Raw genomic sequence first — 24,276 nt, forward strand, 5'->3', positions numbered from 1 at the left:
GGGTAGAAAGGAGATTAATGAGGAATCTGGGGCAGTTGTCTAGTTGAGAGATAACTGTGACTTGGACCAAGGTGTTGACAATAGAGAAATGGAAAGGATTGAAATAGTCTTCAGGAAGTAAAATTTATGTCTTGACAGAATGAAAAAGGGGTGTGGAAGAAAGGAATGGGGATGAATCCTAAATTTTTGGCTCAAGTTAAAGGGTAGATAGAGGTGACTTTTACTGAGTCGAAGAAGCCTCAAGATGAAGATAAGCCTGTAAAATGACTGACTTCTTTTGTCATCACCATATAGCCTTTTCCTAGCCAATTTATTTGCTTGCCGCTCTCTGTCCATATAGAATTTTTATGCTTCAAACTGCAGGGCAAGGAAAAAGAAGAAGTAGTTTCTACCGTTTGGGGCCACAGAACCATTGGGTATGCACTTTCTTGAAAGAATGTTTTTCTTGTGTCCTCATGAGTTGTCAAACCCATTAAAGTTAAAAAATACAAGTCTTGCAGTCCCGTGATAAGTGGATTGTTTCAGTAACAAGTAAATTACATTAACTTGGGAAGATTTATTTTTCAAGTAGCTGTATTGATCTTTACCCAAAATTCATTATCTGGGAGTTTACAATGAAACTCTAATACGTTTCAGAGTTTTCCTTTTTTTTTTTGATGTTAACAAAATACATTTCTTTTTCTTATTTCTTTTTCAGGTTTTAAATTTCTTTTAAAACTGGGCTGTTTTCCCTTAATTCCCAAGGATAATTACTGCTTGTCTTGTGATCATGTAAGCTTAATACAGTAGGATGAGAGAAACAGGTGCCTACGGATTACGTTATCCAGTGTGTTTTCTTCATTCAGAATTCCTCAGGATAATTTCTCTTGTCTTTTTAATGCCAGATGCTGGTTTCAACAGCACCTGATAAAATACAAGGAGAGGAGCTTTTCCTGCTGAAAATTCATAGCTTGAGTCTAAGCATAAGAAAGTATCAAATAAACTCTAATTAAGGAACATTCTACAAATCTGGCCTGGAATCTTCAAAGTGGTCAAGATTTGAAAGTCAAGGAAGTCTAAGGAATTCTTGATTGAAATAGACTAATAAGCTATGAATACTAAGTGCAAAGTGAGATCCTGGGTTGGGCATCATTGGGATAACTGAAGAAAGGTAAATCTGGTCTGTGGATTAGATGATGGTACTATATCACAGTTAATTTCTGGATTTTGATGGTCATAATTATTGTAGCTTTGTAGAAGAGTGTCCTTGTGTATAGAAGTTACTCAGTAAACACTATAGGGGTGATAGACCATTATATTGGCTACTTACTCTCAACTGATTCAGGGAAATCGAGTTATTTGTCCTAGTCTGGCAACTTCTTTTAAAAAATATATTTTTATTGATTTCAGAGTGGAAGGGAGAGGAAGGGAGAGATAGAAACATAAATGATGAGAGAGAATCACCTATCTGCTGCCTCTTACACATCCCTCATTGGGGATTCAGCCCACAGTCTGGGCATATGCCCTGACCTGGAATGGAACCCTGACCTCCTGGTTCATGGGTTGATGCTCAGCCACACCAACAACTTCTTATTTTGTAGTTAAATCTGAGATTATTAAATAAGACACCCCCTGGACTCCCTCTTCTGTTAGTTGATTAGTACTTCAAATTTGTTTGCTTATCAAACAAACCATTTTAAGGGGTTTGCTTCTTTGAGTTGTCTTGACTTTTAACTGCCCTGTCACTGTGGCTTCCTGTTGTATATTGATTGTCTTTTGCTATTTTGCTTCTAGATATTCCTCATCACCTCATTAATACAGTGGGGCCTTGACTTACGAGTTTAATTCGTTCCGTGATGGAGCTCGTAACTCAAATTACTCGTATGTCAAATCAAAAAGTGAATGAGTGAGACACGTGATGCTGGGCTGATGTTGTGGTGTTCACTGTGACGTTCGCTGCGCCAACTAGTGGTTGGGTATCTGAAGCTGGCTCGTAACCCGAATTTTAGCTTGCAACTCAAAGCAAAAAATCGGCTGAGAGAGATGGCTCGTATCTCGAAAAACTCGTTAGTCGGGACACTCGTAAGTCAAGCCCCACTGTATGTTATTTTCCTTGCCCATTCTTTATTTCCCATTACCTATGTTTGCCTTCTGCAACAAATTACTTCTTTCAGTGAGAAAGTCTGGTTTACAGAAAGATGGCATTTTACTGCGATGCAATTCTGTGATAATGATGCATTTGAACTTACTTTGTTATGCTATTTTTTTCTCCTCTGTTCACTGGTGAGCTGTTTAAGCTTTCTTTTTTTCACCACACTCCTTCTATCCCAGAACTGAGCATGTTTCAATAGGTTTTTAGTAAAAGGTGTTGGGCTGGTTGATTGCTGTCTTAGAATTCAGAGTTTTCAGAAAGTTTCAGCAGGGTAAGGGGAATTTGGTAGAGTGACAAATGTGGTGCTCTACTAATTCATATCTAGTCAGCTCATGCCTGTGTTTGTGAATGGTTAGCCCCACAGGTTTAGGATTATGCATATTGGGACCAAGCATATTGTGTGTGATTCGGAATGGGGGAGGGTAGCTGTGGGGAGTAGATGAACTGTCACAGCAGCCTTCTCTTTCTGAGAACAGCACTTGCCAGTTGTCTGATTGGTAGAATCTCTCTTCCCCCCTCAGTATAGAAAATCATGGGTTACAGGCCTTGAATTGCCCATGCCCACCCCATACCTTCATTTCTTTGGTAGAACTAAAGTCCATCAGAGGTCTTGTTTTCCTTAAATAGGTTGGAGGACAAACTTCTCCTTAGCAGTTACACTGATTTCCACATTTCTCAGAAGGCTCAAGGAATAAAGCTTTTAGAAACCCAGAGCAGCAGTTACATTGCTCTTAGTATACACCCACACATACAGGCTTTTCTTCAGCATTTTATTTTTCCCTCTCGCTGCTTTTACAGTGTAGGTGGCCTTCTCCGGATTGCTTTTGACAGGAAATTGAGCAACCTTTCTTTTTTGGAACAGAATATATTTTACTGCTGAGAGAGAGAGAAGGGAAAAAATGAAGTGTTTATGTTTTGAAATTTTATGATGAGTTTTTATTTAAAGATCAATTTAGATCTAGAAAAATGGAGGAAGGGGTTAAGTTTCATATTGCGCACTAATATTTCTCAACCTTCTTAGTAATTTTTGGGCCCTTTTGTGTGTGTGTGTGTGTGTGTGTGTGTGTGTGTGTGTGGAATGCTCTGGGTGTTCGCAATGGGCAAAACTGGGAAAACAAGTATTAGGGTGGGACCTCATCCTCAAGTGACCTTTCTTCCCCTAGCATATAGCTGGTTAAGGGACTCGGAGGGGACCCTCCCCTGACGTTTCCTCCCCTGGCAGGTGGTAGACCCTTAGAGGAGGAACAAGGGGGCCGGAGAATAGCCTCATATGACTTCCATACAAGCCTGCCTGATCACTCCCTTAATCATTAAGCCCTCAGGACAATGAGGTTCTGGTCTGCATCAAATATTCTTAGAAACAAAGCCTCGGGTCTGTTGACCACAGAAACAGAGTTTTGGTCATAATAGAGATAACAATTAGGCCTCAGCTGTGTTTCAGCTCTAGGCCTATAAAAGCAGCAAAATCAAATGAAGCAACTCCATGACTGATTTGAGGGCCAGCTGCAATGACCATTGACCCCCTAGCTTGTACCAGTCAGTAGAGACCACAACCCTAAAGGAACACACCTGGGAAGCTGCTGAATGTGCTATTGAAATCCTCCCCTGAGATTTCCCTTAAAATCCTGCCTTTGGGGAACAGATAAAACCCCTTAAGAGGAAGGACCCTTCTTTCCCCTTCTTCCCTCAGATGTGCTCTCTCTTTAGAGCAGTGGTTGCCAACCTTTCCGGCCTCACAGATGTGGTCCGCAGATCACCAGTTGGCTACCGCTGCTCCAAAGGTTTCCTTAAACCAGCGGGTCGCCAACCTTTCGGACCTTGTAGACCACCAGTTGGCGACCGCTGCTTTAGAGCATACCCTATGCCTTTCCTCCCGTTTCTTTCATCAAGGTGCATACTTTTGCTTTCTGAGTCCATGCAGCCCGGCTGGCTCACTTCTTCTGCCTCTGTGACTTTCTAGCCAAACTCAAGGACCAGGTCTGACTTTCTGGTAACACCTGGTGTCTTTTGCCATTACGATTAACAAAACAAAGTATGTATTTTGAGTGTTAGAAGTTCCTTGACCCATTCTGTGGGAGCAATCTGTAGACCAATTATATAAAAAAATGCTAATTTTCCTATGTTCATAGCAGCACAATTCACCATAGCTAAGATCTGGAAACAGCCTAAGTGCCCATCAGTAGATGAATGGATCAGAAAACTGTGGTACATCTACACAATGGAATACTATGCTGCTCTAAAAAGGAAGGAACTTTTACCATTTGCAACGGCATGGATGGAACTGGAGAGCATTATGCTAAGTGAAATAAGCCAGTCAATGAAGGAAAAATACCACATGATCTCACTCATTCATGGATAATAGAGACCATTATAAACTTTTGAACAATAATAGATACAGAGGCAGAGCTGCCTCAAACAGATTGTCAAACTGCAGCGGGAAGGCCGGGGAGGGTTCGGGGACAGGAGGTAGGGGGGTAAGAGATAAACCAAAGGACTTGTATGCATGCATATAAGCATAACCAATGGACATAAGACACTGGGGGATAGGGGAGGCTAGGGGACTGTCTAGGGCGGGGGGGGAAAAATGGACACATATGTAATACCCTTTGTATTACTTTAAGCAATAATAAAAAAAAAAGCTAATTTTATTACCTGGAATATCTGACTCAGAATATCCTTTTATAGGTTTCATTTCTCCCAAGTTTTCTTCTGCTCTGCATACTATTTGATTATGGTAGGGTAGAAAAGACATGTTGCAGGGTTGCCCTGAGCTCTATAAGATCATAGTGTGGGGACAGAGTAGTCCCTCAGTAAGTCTCATTTTGCATGCAGTTAAAGTAAGCTGTGAAGTGCTTTTATATTTGGCTGAATAAAGGTGGGAGCCCTAATATCCAAGGTGATAGGCTGGGAAGAGGAATTTTCCTTCTTGTCCCCATCAGGAATTGGGAATATCTGTGAGGGAGACTAAGGTCTTATTCTTTTACTCTTAACTTCTGTTTTCTATGTTTGGGAACAGGGTTTGGGAGGTAACATAATTTGAAATACTGTTTCACCTCAGCAAAAATTTCAAAATTTGTTTCTTGAAAGCTCTGATGGACATGTATAGTCTGGTTTATTTTAATATTTTTAGAATAGTACATGTACTGTAAATTATTAATATTGACCACGTTTGTGGGTTCTCTGAACTAATAATAAGCTTAGCAGTCACAGGAGATGCTTATGACTGTAGCTTATAAACCTACCTGAAGTGACCAGTGTGAGAACTGTAGAATTTATCAGTTATCACGATGCCTGGCTGCTTTGGAACAGAGCTTCTCAATCTTACGATTATTGACATTTTGGGCTGGATAATGGTTTGTAATGGGGGGCTGTGCTGTGCATTGTAGGGTGGTTAACAGCATTCCTTGCTTCTATCTTTTAAATGCCAGTAGCATATCTCCCACCTCTATTGTGATTACCACAAATGTCCTGGCATTTCATAATGTCCCCTGGGTTGCCCCCTAATGAGAACCACTGGTTTGGAATAGTGGTTGCCATAGGCAGATGATGGACTAACTACATCAAAGTCACCTAGTTGGGGAGGTTCTTACTCATTCAAGTCCTTGGATTTCTTCCCATTTGTGTCGATATGAATAGCCAGGTTTAAGAATTTGTTGTTTAAGTGGGAGTGGTTGTTAGTTGACTTAAATTTCAATGTGTTGAACTGTACATAGAGAGTTTACAAATGAAAGAGGGTTTTAGAGGTAAAGTACATTTTGCAATTATGATTTTATTTGTAGTGGTGATTTTCCCCTTTTTATTTCTATGAGGTACCATTGTTTGCTTTTCAAATGTTGAAAAGAACTTTGTTATACTAAACTTTATAATTATTTTAATCTAGGTTTTGAAAGAATACCTCAAGTTGGACTCAAAGGCAAGAACTTTGAAGTGGAAAAGGGTGAGTTGGTGGATTAGTCACTAAGTCCTGTTGGGGGAAGGGAATGTCACTCAAGTGTTCATTCTTAGAAGGCCAGCTGCTTATAGCAAAATTTTGATTTAGCAAATGTGGATCCTATTTTCCCCCCATTGTTTTTTCCTCTTTTATTGTTTTTCTTCTGAGAGGCAGAAGAGAGGAAACCCCTGTCTCCATCTTTATAGATAAAATAGTTCAGATATTTTTCTGGCTACTTAAATTAGTAATGTGAAGGTTTTCTTGTTCATGTTTATGTTTCTGCTCCATAGTAAATGCATTTCAAAAAATCTGTGTTTCTTAAATTGTGATTGGAATTTATCACGTTCTAAATACGAATCCCGTTAACCTTGATACATTAGTTTGGAATATCCTGAAAAATTCTGAGGTGGTTGGATGATCTACTGTTTGACAGACATTTGCATTTGATCATGTAGTGATTGTAGTTGGGTACTGCTAGGTAGAAACCTTGTTCTGTCCTAGGCCTATCCTAATGTTTTAGTGGACGTTTCTCAAATATTTTCATTAGTTTAAAAGGATATTCTCATTGAGAAGAATAACAGCTTACTTTGATTGAAAGAGACTTTTTTTTGTAGGCTGAAAATGCTATAATATGCTCAACTCGTAAATTCAGATAAAACAAGTGGTTTGGGTTGTGTAGGTTTCTTTGATTTTCTTACTTTGTACTTAACCTTCATCTCAGCCAGATGCTGAAACAAAAGTCTTGGGTTTTTTCTTCGCTGCTTTGTCAGGAACAGAAGCCAGTTAGTTGCCTGAGGAGTCAGCTCCTCTGACGCTGCATCCCCCAGGGTAGTCACGGTTCTCTGAGCACCTCACCCCTTGCCACCTTTGCTCAGCGCTTACTGCTTCTTTCCTGAAGTCCGCTGGGGAATTGGAGCACTGCTCTCAAAGTGGCTTGCTATTTCTGACCTTCTTGAATTTCAGTAAGAGAAATTGGGGAATGATTATTTCTGAAAATGTTTTTAAACTACATGAGGACACTTTGCTTCTGGCACTTATTTGACGATTCCCAGCGTCATTCTTTTTTAATAGAGCTGGAATCTGAGAAAGAATTTTAGGTCTCTGTAATTTTTATCCATGAAGCGCCCATGTTTTTTATTAGCAACCAAATGAAAATGTGTCTTTGGGAATGAAGTGTCTTTTTAACCATCAAGAATTCCTTAGCGGTGAGCAGCAGCCTGCCAGGCATGCTCCATGAAGGTCGCTGTAGCTCAGGTACTGTGTGAGAGAAGAAAAATCAGTGCGTATTATGGAGTGCTCAGTGGTTCCCATCTCAGTCTTGTAAAGTTGTTTTCAAGATTGTTTTTTTCCCCCTCCTGAGAATCATATAGAAATGTGCACCTTCAGTGCTGTCTCTATGTCTTATGGCACTTTAAACACTTTTGAATAAATAACTGCTGGTTGATATACTTGAGTGTGACAGTTTTTAGCATAGGCCTTAAGTTTTAGTTTTATTATGAAGCCAGGCTTGTTTAAGCTTTGATGTCGTAGCAGCTACACCTTGTTTTTTGAATTAGTTGCTTAGCTTAATAACCTGAGATGTAACTCATTTGTTGTTGAATGGCAGTAATAACTGAGGAGGCTGGTACTGCAGGTTGGGTGGGGGCTTTTTCTCTGAGGCATTCGTACTTGCTCAGGTCTACTCAGACAACAGACAGGGGAGGCCGCGATGGAACGGTTTTCTAGACCTGTTGCTGGCCTGACTCTTCCTTGGCCTTCTGCATGGGTCGTGCTCTTTCCTAAAGTGCTCTCCGTGTAAGGGATACCTAAACAATTCCCTTCCTCTGAAAGAAAACAAAAATCCAGAATGTCTCACACACCAAAACCCAACCCACAAAACCTGTGTTTTATATGTAGCTCTATGTGTATCTTATTAAATCTGTCATTCTTATATCTTTTTACTTATTTTTTAGTAGTATTTTTCTAGAATTATAAAAGTGAATGAAGAAAACACACCCTTTCCCTTTCCTTTACAATTTTTAAAAATTGCTATATTCTTTGTAAATACCTAGCAAGAAACATAGAGTGATGTTATCCCAAGTATTGATAATGATATCTAACTAAATTAAGCATTTTCCCAAGTATTAAATTTTTTGGGGGATTTTCCCCTTCTTTTTTAAAAAAATATATTTTATTGATTTTTCACAGAGAGGAAGGGAGAGAGATAGAGTCAGAAACATCGATCAGCTGCCTCCTTCACACCTGCTACTGGGGATGTGCCTGCAACCACGGTACATGCCCTTGACTGGAATCGAACCTGGGACCCTTGAGTCTGCAGGCCGACGCTCTATCCACTGAGCCAAACTGGTTAGGGCCCCCCTTCTTATATAGATAATTATGTAGTCATAGGTAGGTGAGATATTATTTAAATTTTTCAGTTATTTCAGTTTAGTTATTGCATCCCAGACTTCAGATTTTAATTGAGGAAATTTAAAAAACTCTCAACTTCTTCCTTTTAAAAAAATAAAATAAAAAAGAATAACATGGATCACATTTACTTAAACTGATAGCTTGCTGGTAGAATACACAAAAGTAAAGACATACTTTTTGTTGTTTTATGTGAAGTTAAACTATTTAATAAGTGAAAAAACGCTCCTGGACTTTTCTTGTTATATGTGGTGGAAGCAAGAAACCTAATAATCATAATGCCTTCCATTGGCCAACCAGGCAATAGAATGATGATAGAAGATTCAGAGGTCAGTTAAAAATGGGCACGAGAGGGTAAGGACACCTACCCTCTCATGTCCATTGACGTGGTGCACCCTATCTCTCTTTACCTCATTATTCTAACAAATTATGTTTTCATTACAACATAAAAGAAATGCTGTGCCAGTGACAAAGACAGTGACTTAAATAATAATAGTACTTTAAATATATTAACTCTAGGAAGAATATAACTGAAATGTTTACCTTGAGTAGACTTGTTAGATTCTTTGCGTCAACCTAAATTGAAGTTTCATGGTGGCAGTGAGGGTACAAAATGGAGATAACTTTTTAAGATAAACACTAGATGAAATTGTATGAACTAAATGCTAAGTATAATGAAAATATTAAATATTTAGAGTAGCAAAGGGATGATTGCAGAGTTTTCCTTTTATCTTTGGCCATGATTAATTTGAATTGAGTTTGGCATGCCTTGAGGTCATCTCAGAATTATTTTATGATGCTTATTTATTATGCATAGCCTTCTTTGTTCTTGAAAAAAGAAAATTGATGAAATTTTTTTGCCTAGCAAACATTTTTATCAGCCTGCAGAACTGTGATATGACCCCTTCACATTTACTAATGCTCTTATACCCTCTTCTCTTCCATAAGGACAGTTTATTCTCACTGAATCCTTATCTTGACGTTCTTCAGAAATTTAGAGTGCAGCGGTCCACCTCAAATAGAGAGATGCCTCTTTTAAGCTCATTCTAGTGGCAAGTAGCACACATGGTTGGAAGAGTGCCTTATTTCTTAGTGCACACCTCAAGTCATTTTCTGAGCCCAGGATTTGTACAAGTACAATTCTTCGTGATGCTACCAGGTGACCCACTTTCTTGACTGTCTAGTTAATTTAAACTTTGCTAATAGGAGTGATTTGGACAAACGTGTAAAGAAAGGAATCAGAAAATAGAGAAGTAAGAACACGAACTGTGTATGTGAATGTGGTGGCGGTCAGGGTGGGATTGTGCAGAGCTCTGCCCTCCCCTCCTGCTCTGGCCTGACTTCATAAATTGGGTGTGTGAAAGCATTTGTGAAGACCTGGCTTCTGGGACCAGATCACAGGGTGGAACTAGAGATGAAACTTGTGGAGAGCTTGCACCTGCCATTTCTTTGTGATATACTGATGTTTCTCAAAAAGTTTGGGAAACTTAGTGGTGGGGGTTTGAGTTTGAAACCTGACTTTATTTAATGTTTGTCAAACTGAAGCATATTTTAGACTAGAGGCCTGGTACACGAAATTCGTGCATGGGGAGGGGGGATGTGTCCCTCAGCCCAGCCTGCACCCTCTCCAATCTGGGACCCCTCGAGGGATGTCCAACTGCCCGTTTAGGCCTGATCCTGGCCTAAACGGGCAGTTGAACATCCCTCTCACAATCTAGGACTGCTAGCTCCCAACCGCTCGCCTGCCTGCCAGCCTGATCACCCCCTACCCACTCTCCTGCCAGCCTGATCGACGCCTAACTGCTACCCTGCTGGCCCGATTGCCCCCAACTGCCCTCCCCAGCCGGCCTGGTCACCCCCAAATGCCCTGCCCTGCAGGCCTGGTCACCCCCAAATGCCCTCCTCTGCAGGCCTGGTCACCCCCAAATGCCCTCCCCTGCAGGCCTGGTCCCACCCAATGCCCTCCCCTGCCAGCCTGGTCCCACCCAACTGCCCTCCCCTGCAGGCCTGGTCGCCCCCAACTGCCCTCCCCTGTAGGCCTGGTCGCCCCCAACTGCCCTCCCCTGTCAGCCTGTTTGCCCCCAACTGCCCTTCCCTGCTGGCCCGGTCACCCCTAACTTCCCGCCTTTGCCAGCCTGGTCGCCCCCAACTGCCCTCCCCTGTTGGCCTGGTTGCCCCCAACTGCCCTCCCCTGCCGGCCATCTTGTGTGTTGGAGTGATGGTCAATTTGCATATCACCGCTTTGTTAGATAGGATGTAAAAAGAAGCTGTAAATATCTTCACTGTTATTTGAGTGGCTTTCATCAAAATAATGCATGCACAATTAAGGCTACACGCTGGTGAAGTCAAGTAGGCCATGTCCTTGGGGTCTTGGTACTCCTGGGAGGAGGGCTCTATTGTGTTCTTTTGGAAATGATTTTTAAGCAAGATAACGGAGAGATGAATAGGCTACTGCTCACATCTGCACATATTAAGGTCTCTAGCAATTTGAAAACACGAGAGGTGTATAGTGCAGCCCTTCCACGGGATGCAAGCCTCTTCAGAGCAAGGGAAGTTTCCAGACAATTGTTTGTCTCAGCACATGGCTAGCTCTGCGTTCTTTCCAAAATGGTTTCCTTAATTAAAAAAAAAAAAAAAAAAAAAAAAGAGAACTGATGGGTACTGTAGATGAGTCTTAAGGAGGTTAAATAATGAATGCTTACTGAGGAACTAATCACTGATTTTCTTCTCAGGGAGTTTCTTTTCTTTTTTTAAAGTCTGTAACTTAATTCAATAAATGACTATTTTCTTTGCTGAATGATGTCCTCCCCCCCTCGTTAATTGAAAAATAAATAGTTTGAGGAATTCACTAGTTTGATTTGATAGATACTGGCCTTGGTATAGGGACCTCAGGGAATGTTCCTGCCTTAAAGCTTTTGTAGTTACAAGAAGTAAGAGATTTTACTTCTGTTGCCACTTGTTTCTTCCCTGGATTTATTAGTGGAACAGTTAATTCAATTAAGTAAAGAATTATTTGACACCTATTATATAGAGAGATCTTTTTGCTTCAAGCAGAAATACAAAAAGAAATTCCCCTTGTAATCAAGTTGTTTTTCTAAAGGGGAAGACAAGACATAATTAAAAATTGTTATAATAAATTACCAAATGTATTAAGGCCTGTAGTGGAAATACAAGTAAAATGCATAGAGGGAGGATTAAATCCATCGGAGTGGGCATTGAAAGAACCATCCACCCATCGATTAAAAGAGGAACCTTTGCCTCCCCAAGTAACCAAAGCAATTAATATTTATTGTATAAAATCTGGATGTTTCTAAAAGGCACACAGATCAAAGTAAAAGTCACCAGTTCCCACCAGATCACTCAGTCTCTAGCACCCAGAGGTAACTATCCCTGCTTGCATTTTTACTTTTCATTTGTGAGATTTTTAAACATACACAAAAGTAGAGGGAATAGTACAATGAGGCTCCATGTACCCATCTTCCAGCTTTAACATTTATAGATATTTTGTTATTATTGCATGTATCTTTTCCCTGCTTTGATTGATTGATTGGAGTTTTAAAATAGCCCAGATATTATACCATGTCCCCTATAAATACTCGTTAGTATTTTTAACAGATAATGACTTAAAAAAATTAGTCAAAATATCATTAACCTTAATGATATTAACAATTATTTTTTAATATTTATTAGCTAGTCCTGTAGTCTATGTTCAGTTTCCTCCATTGTGTCAAAAATGTCATTTTACAGTTAGTTTGTTGGAATCTGGATCCCTGTAGGATTAACACATTGTGTTCCCCTCTTTTAGGTCTTTTTTACTCTGTAACATTTTCTGTTCCCTTCTTTTTTCATGCAGTTTATTGTGGGAAAAGTTGGGTCATTTGTTCTTTAGGACTACTAATATGTTAGTAATTTTCTTTTATTTTGTTCTTTTATGTAACCATGTATATATTTTAAAAGCAAAATTGGGATTATACTGTATCCGCTGTTGATAACTTTTATAAAATAGTTCCTTTTTATATTTAGCAATATAATGAGGACATTTACTCTTCTACAATTAGTTTTTATTTTCTGTTAGATCTTACAGCATTGTAGTAACTGAAAGTGAGAAAGATGCATTTGATTGTATTTAAAACAAATCTTACATTAATGATATGTATTATAATAACAAAGTCTTCCCAGCTCCTCCCTCCCTCCCTCATCACTCCAGCATCTGTTATGGATGGATATAATATTGATGATGCAATTCTCTGAATTGAGAATTCATTCTCCCCACCTGAGGAATGCAAATAGATGGTTGTGTAAAAGACGGCTTGGCTGATAGTTCGCTGACAATGTTGGAAATAGAGAAGGTGAAGGTTACCCACCTAAACACTGATTTTATGGAGAGTCCAGTGCATGAAGGGGCCCCTCCTTATCATTGTTATCATAAGCTGACCTTTATTAAAAATTTCAGTTTGTATTCTCACATCAACATAGACTACTGGTGGGGAAGGATTCCCAGGGGTTAAAGGGAGCATGACTGTTTTAGTTTAGTGATGATAACATAATTTTAACATTTCTGTATCAGGTTCTCTTTCAGTTACTGCCAAGTTTCTAGCCTGGGAAAAAGAATATGTGTACAGGCTCACACTAATAATAATTAGTTACACCAACTGTGGCCATTTAAGTTGACAGTCTTCTGTTCTTCATCAAAAAACCCCTAGCTTCATTTGTGATGTTGCAGTTGCTCCTGGTAGTTTGTCTCTTGCATTTGATTAGCTTTTAATTTAGCAGTGGTTGCAGAGATATCTTTATTTCACCTTATTCTTTAATACTAACTCACTTAATAACCCTATAAAGCCCTTGTGATATGTTTTTTAAAATTAATTTTTTAATAGAAGTAATAAATTAGTCAATAAGGTTTATTCCTCGCTCCCCAACCCCTTCCTGGTTTCTCTGGTAGCTCTCCAGAGGCAAACACTTCATTGATTGGCTGTTTATAATATAATTAGAGGCCTGATGCACGAAAATTTGTGCAAGAGTAGGCCTTCTTCCCCTGGCTGCTGGCACCGGCTTCCCTCTGGCATCTGGGACCCGGCTTCCCTCTGACCACTGGCAGGCACCTGGGACCCAGGCTTTTGCTCTGGCCCCAGCTTCATCCAGAAGGACATCTGGTCTAATTAACATATTACCCTTTTATTATTATAGATAGATAGTATTGTACTTCTGTGTCTTAAAACTTCACATAATAGCCCTGGCCACGTGGCTCAGTAGGTTGGAGCATCATCCCGTACACCAAAAAGTTGCAGGTTTGATTCCCATTCTGGGCACATACTTAGGTTGCGGGTTTGACCCTGGTTGGGGCATGTATGGGAGGCAACCCATCGATGTTTCTCTGTGACATTGATATTTCTCTCTCCCTCTTCCTCTCCCTCCCTCTCTTCCTTTTTCTAAAATTAATAAAACATATTCTCAGGTAGGATGAAGACAAGCAAACAAACTTCACCAGTAACTTTTCTTTTCATTCAGTGACATGCTTTGGAGATCTGTCCATGTTAGTTCATATAAATCTAGTTCATCCTTTTAAACTGCTGCTTAATGTTACATAGACTAGTCGGGAATATTGTATAGTTGTTTTTGTTTTGTGTGTGTGTGTGTGTGTGTGTGTGTGTGTGTGTGTGTGTTTTAACATTTTCCTATTGCTGAGCTTCTAGGTTGTTTTTGATGGAACCTAGTACAAATAAGGCCCTGTCTTTGGCTCTGTGCACACGGCCATATGTTTCTCCAGGCAGTTGCTGGGTCAGGGGGTAGTAGTGTAAGAGATACTCCCAAGTTGTTTTACCAGGGACTCCCATCGGTGGTTGTCAGGTTCTTTAACTCCACATGTTTATCTAAAGAAATGGTATGGGGAGGAGCTAAATTTGAAGAACCAACTTGTTTATAAATAAGTAGACCTCATTAAGTTCTAATACTTAGTCTTCAAAATTTTTCTTTAAGACTGGTTTTATTTTTTGTACTATATTTTGCTACCAGATTTGAATTTATACATAGAAAATTCTGCAATTAAATAGCTACAAGTAAGTTATGATAATGTCCACTGAACTTTTGTATAAAAGTAACACCTCTCTTGAGAATTTGTGCATTGGACGTAAAGTTAGCTGTGAGGGTTGTCTTAATTGCTTCTGAGGTTTGGAAGGCCTCTTCAGTTAGCTGCTAATCTCTGTTCTAATGGCTAAAGAATGTGTTGTACATTCAACACAACACCCACCTCATTACAGACACCACAGGGAGAGGGAATACATAATTAAATGAGAGCCACTATGGCAGGAATAGGCAGAGTGCCTCCTTTGGTTTTTCTTAAAGGACATTCTTCAGAGTAAAGATGGTATATACACCCTTTTCCATTCCTTTGATTGGTTGACATGACGGGGAAGACTAATACAGCTCTATGTTCTTTTGATCTCTTAAGAGGAGATTGTAAAAATGATTTCGATTGATTATGGTCAAGAGCTCTGACTTTTGAAGTTGTCAGTCTTCATATGCTACTTCTTTCTCTACAAAAGTTATGCATATTCCCTTTACTTTCTAAAACCCTGTAACCGGAGGCCCATCGGGTTTCTGAGCCTGGCTCTTTTCATTTATCTAACGTGGCTGATAAGCCGCAGGCCTCGCAGGGTTGCTGGATGCCAGTGCGCTGCCTCTTAGGGAGCAAGTGCTCAGCTGCACAGACCAGGGAAGCCCGAGTCCAGCCTCCTACAGCAGATGAGAAGACCGAGGCTAGGAGTGTGAAGTGACAGTCAATCCTCCTTCGGTTTGTCCTAACGACTGAAGGAATCGTTGCCACACACCAGATCGCTTTGTGACTCTGCTTCTTGAGAAACCAGAGGCAGCTTTTGCGCATAACCTTTTCCTTGCCTGGAATTTGCCTTTCTTCACCACCTGTCAGCCACCCTATCCTCCTTTGAAACACATTCAAGTTCATTTCCTCAGCAGGGCCTCTCAGGCTAATCCTACAGGTGGGTATTATTTCATACTCACATTCACTCAACTATAGCTTTCACTGTGAAAATTTGAACTTACTTGTGCATGTCTTAGAAAACTCTTCTGTGTCCCCATTAGTATTTAAGGGACCTACGCCATGAAATGCTGGTTATTTAGGGAAAAGCAACTTCCTTACAAGAAAACCATATTTGCTAACAGTGCAATGTTATTTCTATGTTTCGGAAAAAAAAAAAAAAGTCAACTGACAGATATAATTAAACTCTCAGTACATACCGTACCATGTTTTAGCTCCTACTCACAGACCTTTGTTCTGCTTTTTACACAATCAGCTTTCAAGCCAGGAGGTCAGAGGTAAGGATTATTGTAAATAAATTGGAAAAAAACTGCCCACTGATAATCCATATATCTTTGCACATGGATGAGTATGCCTGCAACTTGCTCCGTTCTCATCTTTTTCCTATGCTATGAAAAGTGGTGGACAAGACAAAAATACCAATATAACTTTCAGGAGAAGTTACATGTGGAACTGCTTCTATATGGCACCCGTTTTAATCAAATATTTTTTTGGGGGGTATGTTAGGCCCTTTTAGGAATAGGGAGGAAGTACGACTGGTACCTCCTGTCCCATTACACACAGACAAATGCATGTGTTGGTGTGTCTGTATGCAAGACTGCAAGGCCTTAGTTTATATTTGGGGTGTGAAGGAAAAGAGAGCTAATAGCATGTTAGACCAGGAAGGAGCCTTAGCTGGCATCTGCTCATTTTATAGATGAAAAACGGGTATTCCCAGAGATCAAAGGTTTGCCCAAGGTTGTGTTACTTTATTACACTCAGCTCTGAGCCCTGAATTTGTGGAGATGGGATATCACTAGAGATGGGTTTCTGAGAAACTGTAGTGTTTCTCTACCCACTCAGGGACCTCAGAGTATTTCCTAAGTAGTTTATCTTTTGTATTTTGAATACTTAGACAATTAGGTTGTTGATGGGATTTAAGGCTAGAATTTTTTCTTTGACTATTCCTTAGCATGGCGTCCATGAGCTCTTTTCCTGAGAAGACGTCATAGAAAACCGACACTTTGTTAAATTGGAGTTTTATTATTATCTTATATTGCAAAATAGATAGTTTTTTGAAAAGCATTTTAATCACCTTTGTGTAAAACATTTTTGGAAATCCAAGGCAGTTTCATAGTTTCGCCTTTACAAGTGTTGGCATTAAGTTAATTATGCCAAACTTCTACTGCAAGGACAGGACCTCATCTATCTTTATGTTCCTTGCAGCTCCTAGCATAGTGAAATGGTTAGAAAGTTCAGCTGGAGGATAGTTTATCTGAAATGTCTCTCTCTGTTTTCCTACCCAAATCCTCAGTGAGAATTATTACTTCACCCTTCTCTGCCCCTAGCTTTTCTCTTCTATGTCATTGTGAACCCAGGATTGAAGGAAACCCCGAAAAGAATTGTTTGACATTTGAAATACAAAATTTCAAAAAAAAAGATCACTAGACCAGACATAATTTTGGATCTGATTTGTTGAAGTCTTACCTCATGACATATAGGGTGGGGCAAAGGTAGGTTTAATAATACAATCACTAATAAATAATAATAGAAGAATAAACTCTGTATTTCTTGGACTCACATCTGGAGATCTACTTTTGTCCCACCCTGTAGTCTCCAGATTCTATGAGTACAGAGATGAGTTGACAAGGCCCCTACCTTTAAGGACCTAAAATCTAGTAGGTGAGGCAGGAGTATATTTAGGTGCAATAGTGGCAGTATTAGAAGTGTTAAAGCAGTACATGTATACTTGATATTTCTCATTAGTGATATATAGAAGGATATGGATACCATGAATGGTGTAAATTTAATCATAAAGTAATTAGGTTTTTAAAAAAATTAAAGTTTATGCCCTAGCCAGTTGCTCAGTGGTTAGAGCATCAGCCCGTAGACTGAAGGGTCACAGGTTCGATTTCAGTCAAGGGCACATACCTTGGTTGCAGTCATGATCCCTGGCCCAATTGATGTGTCTCTCTCACATTGATGTTTCTCTCTTTCTGTGTGTCTCTACTTCTCCCTTCTACTCTCTCTAAATATCAATGGGGAAAAAATACCCTCAGGTAAGGATTAAAAAAAAAATTAAATTTTATGTTTAAAATAGCTAATACATGCCCTTAGAGTAAAATCCAAAAGGTTATATTGTGAAACTAAACTGCATAGCTTTTACTTGGATTTCACTGGCTTTTCTGCTGTTACCCTTTACTTTTCCAGGACCCAATCCAGAAATATCATATTGCATTTAGTATACATGCTTTTTGAAATTTAATTTTACACAGATGCTAGAATACTGTGCTATGCTTTCATTCCTTTTCATTCTAGCTTATGATTGTACTTTATTATCCCATTTCTTGATGATGGACTTGGAGTTGTTTCCAATCTTTTGATATTATTAACAATGCTACAGTGGCTGCCCTTGAACTTGCAACTGTGCTGCTTTATGTAGAGGAATTTCCGGGTCCAAGAATATGTATCTTCATTTCTTTGATAAGTATGGTTAAACTGCCCTCCATAGACATTGTACAAATTTACACTCCCAATTAACATTGTATGCCTTTCTGCTCTATCTTGCTAATAGTGTGTGATTAAATCTTTTGATCCTTGCCAATTTCATACCCGAAAAAGGGAATTTCGTTGCTCTTTTCCTGTGCATTTCTCTTGTCATAAGTGAGGTTCAACATACTGGTGTGTGTTGAAGAGCAGTTTTTCTTTCTGTGAACTGACTCTTGTGATCCTTTACTCATTTACCTAGGGAGATAAGCCCTTTAAGTGAAAAAATGATTAGCACCTTGTGATCTTTTCCCTCTGGTTTATATTTTGTCATTAATGGTAAATTTTGCCATGTATAAGTTTATGACTTTTGTATAGTCAGATTTATGAGTATTTTACTTTATGGGTTTTGGATTTTATCTCCTACTTAGAAGAATGGTTTTATGCTCTTCAAGAATATGAAAATGTCTCCTGCTTTTTTTAATACTTTTGTGGTTTCTTATTCTTAATTTTTGATCAGTTTGGGAATTTTTTGGTGTGAGTCAGTATCCTATTCTCTTTTCCACGTGGCTGCATAGTTGTGCCTGTACCATTTATGAAGTAATTTATCTTTTCTGCACCGATTTTAAGTGTCCCAATTGATCCTTCATCCCTTTATCTCCAAAGTATTTTTAGAATTTTTAGTTTATCCTTTTATTTTTCGGTCTATTCATGAACTATTTCACACTTTAAAAATTAGTATATATTTGTAACACAGTTTACCACCTGCCATGTATTAAGGCTCTTCTCCTTTATTAGTCTTCCTTTTCATAATTCCTCTCGTTATTCTCGCTCATTTATTTTCCCTTATGAACTTTAGACTTAGATTCTGAATTTCCAAAAGAATATCCTGTTAATCTTACTGGGAGTGTGATAAACTTACATATTACTTTAGGGTTTTTTGTTTTGTTTTGTTTTGTTTTTAAAGCATGAATCCTTTAGGAATTTGTTTGGCATAACTCAAATATTTCTTGTATTCTGCTTTTTAAAAAGTTTATGTTAAAAAGATTCATTACTGATAATATAAACTGCAATTACATATAATCTTATATTCCAAGCACAATAAACTTTACTGTTTTCATATATTTCCTTCCATTTTCCCTACATGTCTGGTGATGCTGAGTCAAGTTTTAGAGTCTTTATTATTTCATGTTCTGTAATTAGCACAGTACTATGGATACAGTAGATGAATGTTTAAAATATCATTTAAAAAACAAAAAAACTCATTCAGACTGCTGTGGGGTCCTTGCTGGAAAGTAATTTGGGAGCACCAACAGTGTGGTGAAACCCAGGAGAGGAGGTTCCGGGGGCTGGCTGCAGGTGGGCAAAGGGAGGGGGATGAGGGACACTGTAATAGTGTCAACAATAAAGAAACAAAAGAGTCCAGCTGGTGTTGCTCAGTGGTTGAGCATTGACCTATGAACCAGGAAGTCATGATTTGATTCCCACATGCCTGGGTTGCTGGCTCGATCCCCAGTAGGGGGGTGTGCAGGAGGAGCTGATTGATGATTCTCTCTCATCATTGATATTTCTCTTTCTCCTCCTCCCTTTCTCTCTAAAATAAATAAGAACATGTTTAAAAAAATAAAAAAAATAATAAAGAAAAGAAAAACAAAACTAAGATGTATGCATGCATACTCCATAACCCCGCAGTTGCGTTACTCAGCATCTACCTTAAGGAAAACATGTGCATCTCTTCAGTGAGGCTTAGGCTCCATGTCAATGGCAAGTACAGTGCTGCTTTTTACAGCATCTACGGCCACCCTTTCCTTTTGGCCATTAAATACTGTTGAAGATGTGAAATTGTGTAGAACTGGGTCATAGCCTGAGCACTTTTAATTTGAGTCTCCACCTTACCCTGTTAGTTTAAAAAACAAACCAACATCAACAGAAAAATGTGGCTGATCACATTGTTTTCTGAAGCCTAAATGCCACTGTTGGATTTTTCATTTATGGGTTTTTCTTTATGGAAGAATAAATTAATTTATCTGTTAAAAAACAAAACCCCACAAAAAAACAAACCAACAACCTCTTCAGCATAGTAAACATGTTAGAATCAGCTAAATATGTTCTTTCTTTTCAAACTTATTAAGCCATCAACCACATCTTCCACCAGTTCTGATCATTCCTCCTTCCCTGCTGAAAACCATCAGGAGCCAGTGTTCCTGACTGCAGTGTCCTTGTGTGTGTCGGGCACAGAAATACTCTAATCCCCTGTGGTCCTCCTCCTCCTCTTCTCACTCCTGCTCAGTCATCGTAATGAATCCTATTCTTCACAAAGATAAGATGAACTCTACCCACTGTAGCCCTTTTATCTTCTCTTCATTCATTTTGCGAGTATAGCCTCTTCATTCCTATCTAGGATCTCAAATCTATTCCCCATATCTTTGAAATCTTTATTTCTATACCAGAGGATTCCTTCTTTAAACAAACATTTTTGTATACCGTGGTGGTTGGGGTGAGGGGAGTCGTGATTACTTTCACATCATATAGCCTTGAACCAAGATTGCATCAGAAAACAGAAAATGGTATTGTGCAAAGTCCTAGGAAATCGCCTCCTTCATTTTCTTGACATTAGGTTGAAGGGAGGGAGGAGAGAACACAACCACTTGGTAACCTGGGGATTAAGGGATTCAGGGAGGTTGAATTGGAATGTTTAAACAACCAAGCGGCAGTTGGATTGCTGCCTGGGGTTTGGGTCATGCTCTCATGTGCTTCTCTCTGCAGCATGCATGCCTCCCTTTTGGACCAGTTGGAAATCCGTGGGCTGGTTACTATGGGAATTGATGGGTGCTGCTGGCAGTGGGAGAAGGAAAGTTCTTGGAATTGATTCAGAAATCATAGGAGAGCAGAGATTTTTCCTCCCTGCCTCTGGCTTCCCTGCTTACTGTTCTTTCACTTGATTAACTCACTTGATTTTAGCTTCGTGAGAGCATTTCTAATAGCTCACCTCTGGTGTCCCAAGGAGAGGTGGGGCAGTCCTCTCTGGGCAGACATCACAGAGAAGAGGCTAACACAAGGGATGGCTAGCTTGCCCATCAATTTCTGTTTCAGCAGTTGGCTCCTCAGGCTTTGCTGAACTCAGAATTAAATCCAAGCTTCTGGTTCTTTTACTACTACAGACAAGGAGAGGGGAACCCAAATATTTAATTCCAGAATCACAACCTTTACCTCTTCTTCACTGCTGCCACCCCTCACATAAAAGAGGGGAGCGGCCCCGCTGGTGTGGCTCAGTGGCTGAGCATGGACTTAGGAACCAGGAAGTCATGGTTCGATTCCCGGTCAGGGCACATGCCTGCGTTGCAGGCTCGATCCCCGGTGAGGAGTGTGCAGGAGGCACTGGGTAATGATTCTTCTCTTATCCTTTATGTTTCTATCTCTCTCAAACTACATTTTAAAAAAGGCAGGGCGGCATTCAGTTTTTGTTAGAGGTTTGCTGATTCTGAAATGGTGGAGATAGAAACCAGATGTTTTAATGAGGTGACCTCCACATTGGAAAAAGCGAGTGTTCAAAATATATTTTATAAGTCAACCTTCATTAATTTGATTAATCAAGGACTTTAAAAAGTCCTATCATAGTATATGCTAGTTATTTTTATAACTACTCATGAATATGGAATGTGAAGCATTGATTTATTTTTCTAAGAAAAGTATTTGTCCTGAGGAGAGGAGAATATTAAATATCGTGGACATTCTAAATTTCGACAGGACAGAAATTTCCCTCCTGACATTTTTGGTTTCAGTTCACTGTTCTCTGTTGTTTCTGATTCTTTTACCACTAATGAAAACCTTATTCATGGAAAACTTTTGATTTTTGAGAGATTTTGGTGAGTTCCTTCCCTGGATATAAGGCAGCTGTCTAGATCTATTCAAACCTGACTTTGGGGGTGTTAGAGGTGCTGAGTCACTTGACAGAGCAACTGTGTAATGTTGAGTTACCTCGTGATTTGGGTAATTCTAAAATTTTACCACCCCTTTTTAATTCATTTAATTCCTGTTCTGTGGTGAGGAGGAGGGACTGGAAAGAACAGCCCTCACCCACAGGCCTTGCCCTCCTGGAGCTTCTGATGGAAGCCAAAGTACAGGGAAGGGTGTGGTGAGTTGTATTAGAGGTGAATTGATGAAGTGTGGTGGTGGTGGTCCAAAGTTAAGTGAACTTCCCTGGGGAAACCACAGAAGTAAAGGAGGTAGCAGGCGAGCGTCTGGGGCTGTGCCCCACCTCTAGCACATCCATAAGTCACAGCTACTATTATCTGAATTGAGTCTTAAAGGTTAAGGGACATTTCAGCAGGTGTTTTCCTTTGTTTTGCAGCCCCAGAATCTCAGTGTTCTGATTTTTATTTGTGTGCGTTGATTTATATCTATGCAGCACTTGAAACCTAAAAATACTTTTTTCTAGTGTATTTATTCATCTTAGGGCCTGCGGTCTGCCATTTCTAGTGTATTTATTCATCTTAAGTCCTGTGGTCTGCCAGGCAGTCTAGGCTTGGGCTGTAAACATGCCATCAGAGGAGGAGAGTCTGATGGAGAAAAGAGGTCATATCATGACAGAGAGGAAGGTCGCTAATCCTGAGGATGGGTAGGGGGTAGAGGGGCCCAGTATGGGAGTGAGAGTTCTGCACTGTTCCTTTACCTTTGTTATTCTGCCACGAAATGGATGCAGCTCCTCCCAGTTGACCAGTGAGAAAGCTGAGGCCCTTGGTGTTTGTTTCTTTTCCAAGGTAAGTCCAAGGTCAGACTATCTACAGTTGTTAGAATTGAGATTTAAACCTATGGCAGCAAATGTCATTCAGAAGCCTTTAAATCTTGCAGGGTAGTTATTACGGCTCCTGTGTTGTTCAGATTGAGGTTAGCAAGGCAAGTACTGTGCTCAAGGCCTAACTGACACATGGCAGAGCTGAGCTTTGCATGACCTTTGTTTCTAAAGCACATGTTCTTTCCCCATAGAGAGCCCACCTTATGGACATTCAGCAGAGGAGGCACTAACAGAGAGGCTCCATGAGGTAGCTCTCCCATTAGGCATAGTGGTGTGGATGTAATTTAGAATTATAGACACGTGTCAGTGGGCTCTTATTGCAGTTGAATCGATGTGAAAAGGCACAGTAAGAAGGAAAGTGAAGAATGTGCTCAGGTAAGAGAGAATAATAGTTCATTGTGCCTGGATTGATGGCTTCCGTGGAAGGGTATAGAGAGAAACCAGTTGAAAATTGGATTGAAACTGATTCATCGAGGACTTGGAATGCCTAGTGAAAGGATTCAGACCCTTTTTCATAGTGTTGAGAAGCCATTGATCCTTTGGGGGCAGGTAAAGGTGGTGGATGTAATTTATTTTTCATAATGAATTTGAATTTTATCTTTAGCTATATCTTTGAATGAAATTAAAATTATTCCTAAATACCTTAAACGATAGGGCTAAGGAAAGTTAAGATTCCATGGGTTGCGGGGGAGGGGGAGACAAGATTGACTGTCCAGGAAAGATCGTGAAACCTAATTGTTTTATGGCTGTAATTCTGAGTGTATAAACTTTCACAGGATTTTGTCAGCTTGGTGAGTTCATGGCTGTGAAGGACTGGAAACATGGTATTCTCATAAATCTATTTGAATAGTGGTACTTCTGTGACTTATTTTATATACACAACCACTAAGTCTGCCACAGATGGGTTATTTATGGATCTGTTTCAGATCCAACATCTTGCACAGGGAGTCTTTCCCATGGGGCATAAGGCCGGCCAAAGCATTTAGATGGCCTCCACTGGGCTGGCCTCCCTGGCCCCAGACAGGAGTCAGCTCCAGCCAGACCTCTGGTGGCTGCTCTCCTTGTATTAGTGCCCAGAAGTTCCCAAAGGGTTCTGGTTGAACCTTGAGACATGTAGGGTATTTTTAAAAATACAGTTGTTGAAGATTATACTTTTAAATAAATTTTTTCTTATTTATTAATATCAATGTAAGGGGAAAATTTGTTCAAAACTGGTTAGGACTGATTGTGAAACATGTATTTTCGTTGAGCCTAGAGGTGGTGGCACAGAGGGATACGGTCTGAAAGTTTCCTACAATTAGGCACCAAGTTTGTCTTGTTCATAATTGTCTCTTCATGATTGAACTCAGTGCGTGGGATGCAGTAAGTCCTAAATAAATGCTGTTTAATGAATGTTTATGATGAATCTTGGGTGATTGTTGCTATGGAGCAGCTATTGCAGTTGATGGAAAAACTGGTGAAGTTTTTCATTAAGTCTCTTTTTTCCTGGTTCT

The 24,276-nt window shown here is 39.7% G+C and overlaps 1 protein-coding gene across 22 annotated transcripts in view; it reads left to right on the forward strand.

The window, feature by feature from the left end:
- The window catches only part of SIPA1L1 (signal induced proliferation associated 1 like 1), a 356,060-nt gene that overhangs the window by 78,114 nt on the left and 253,670 nt on the right, over nt 1–24,276 (forward strand). For all 22 annotated transcript variants that reach the window (XR_004968051.1, XR_004968054.1, XR_004968055.1 and 19 more), the window contains one exon: nt 6,012–6,068. The gene's annotated coding sequence lies outside the window, so the exon portion shown is untranslated. The remainder of the gene's footprint in view (nt 1–6,011; nt 6,069–24,276) is intronic.

The sequence above is a fragment of the Myotis myotis genome, unplaced genomic scaffold (assembly GCF_014108235.1).
Source record: "Myotis myotis isolate mMyoMyo1 unplaced genomic scaffold, mMyoMyo1.p scaffold_m19_p_1, whole genome shotgun sequence".
In the NCBI taxonomy this organism is placed as follows: Eukaryota; Metazoa; Chordata; class Mammalia; order Chiroptera; family Vespertilionidae; genus Myotis; species Myotis myotis.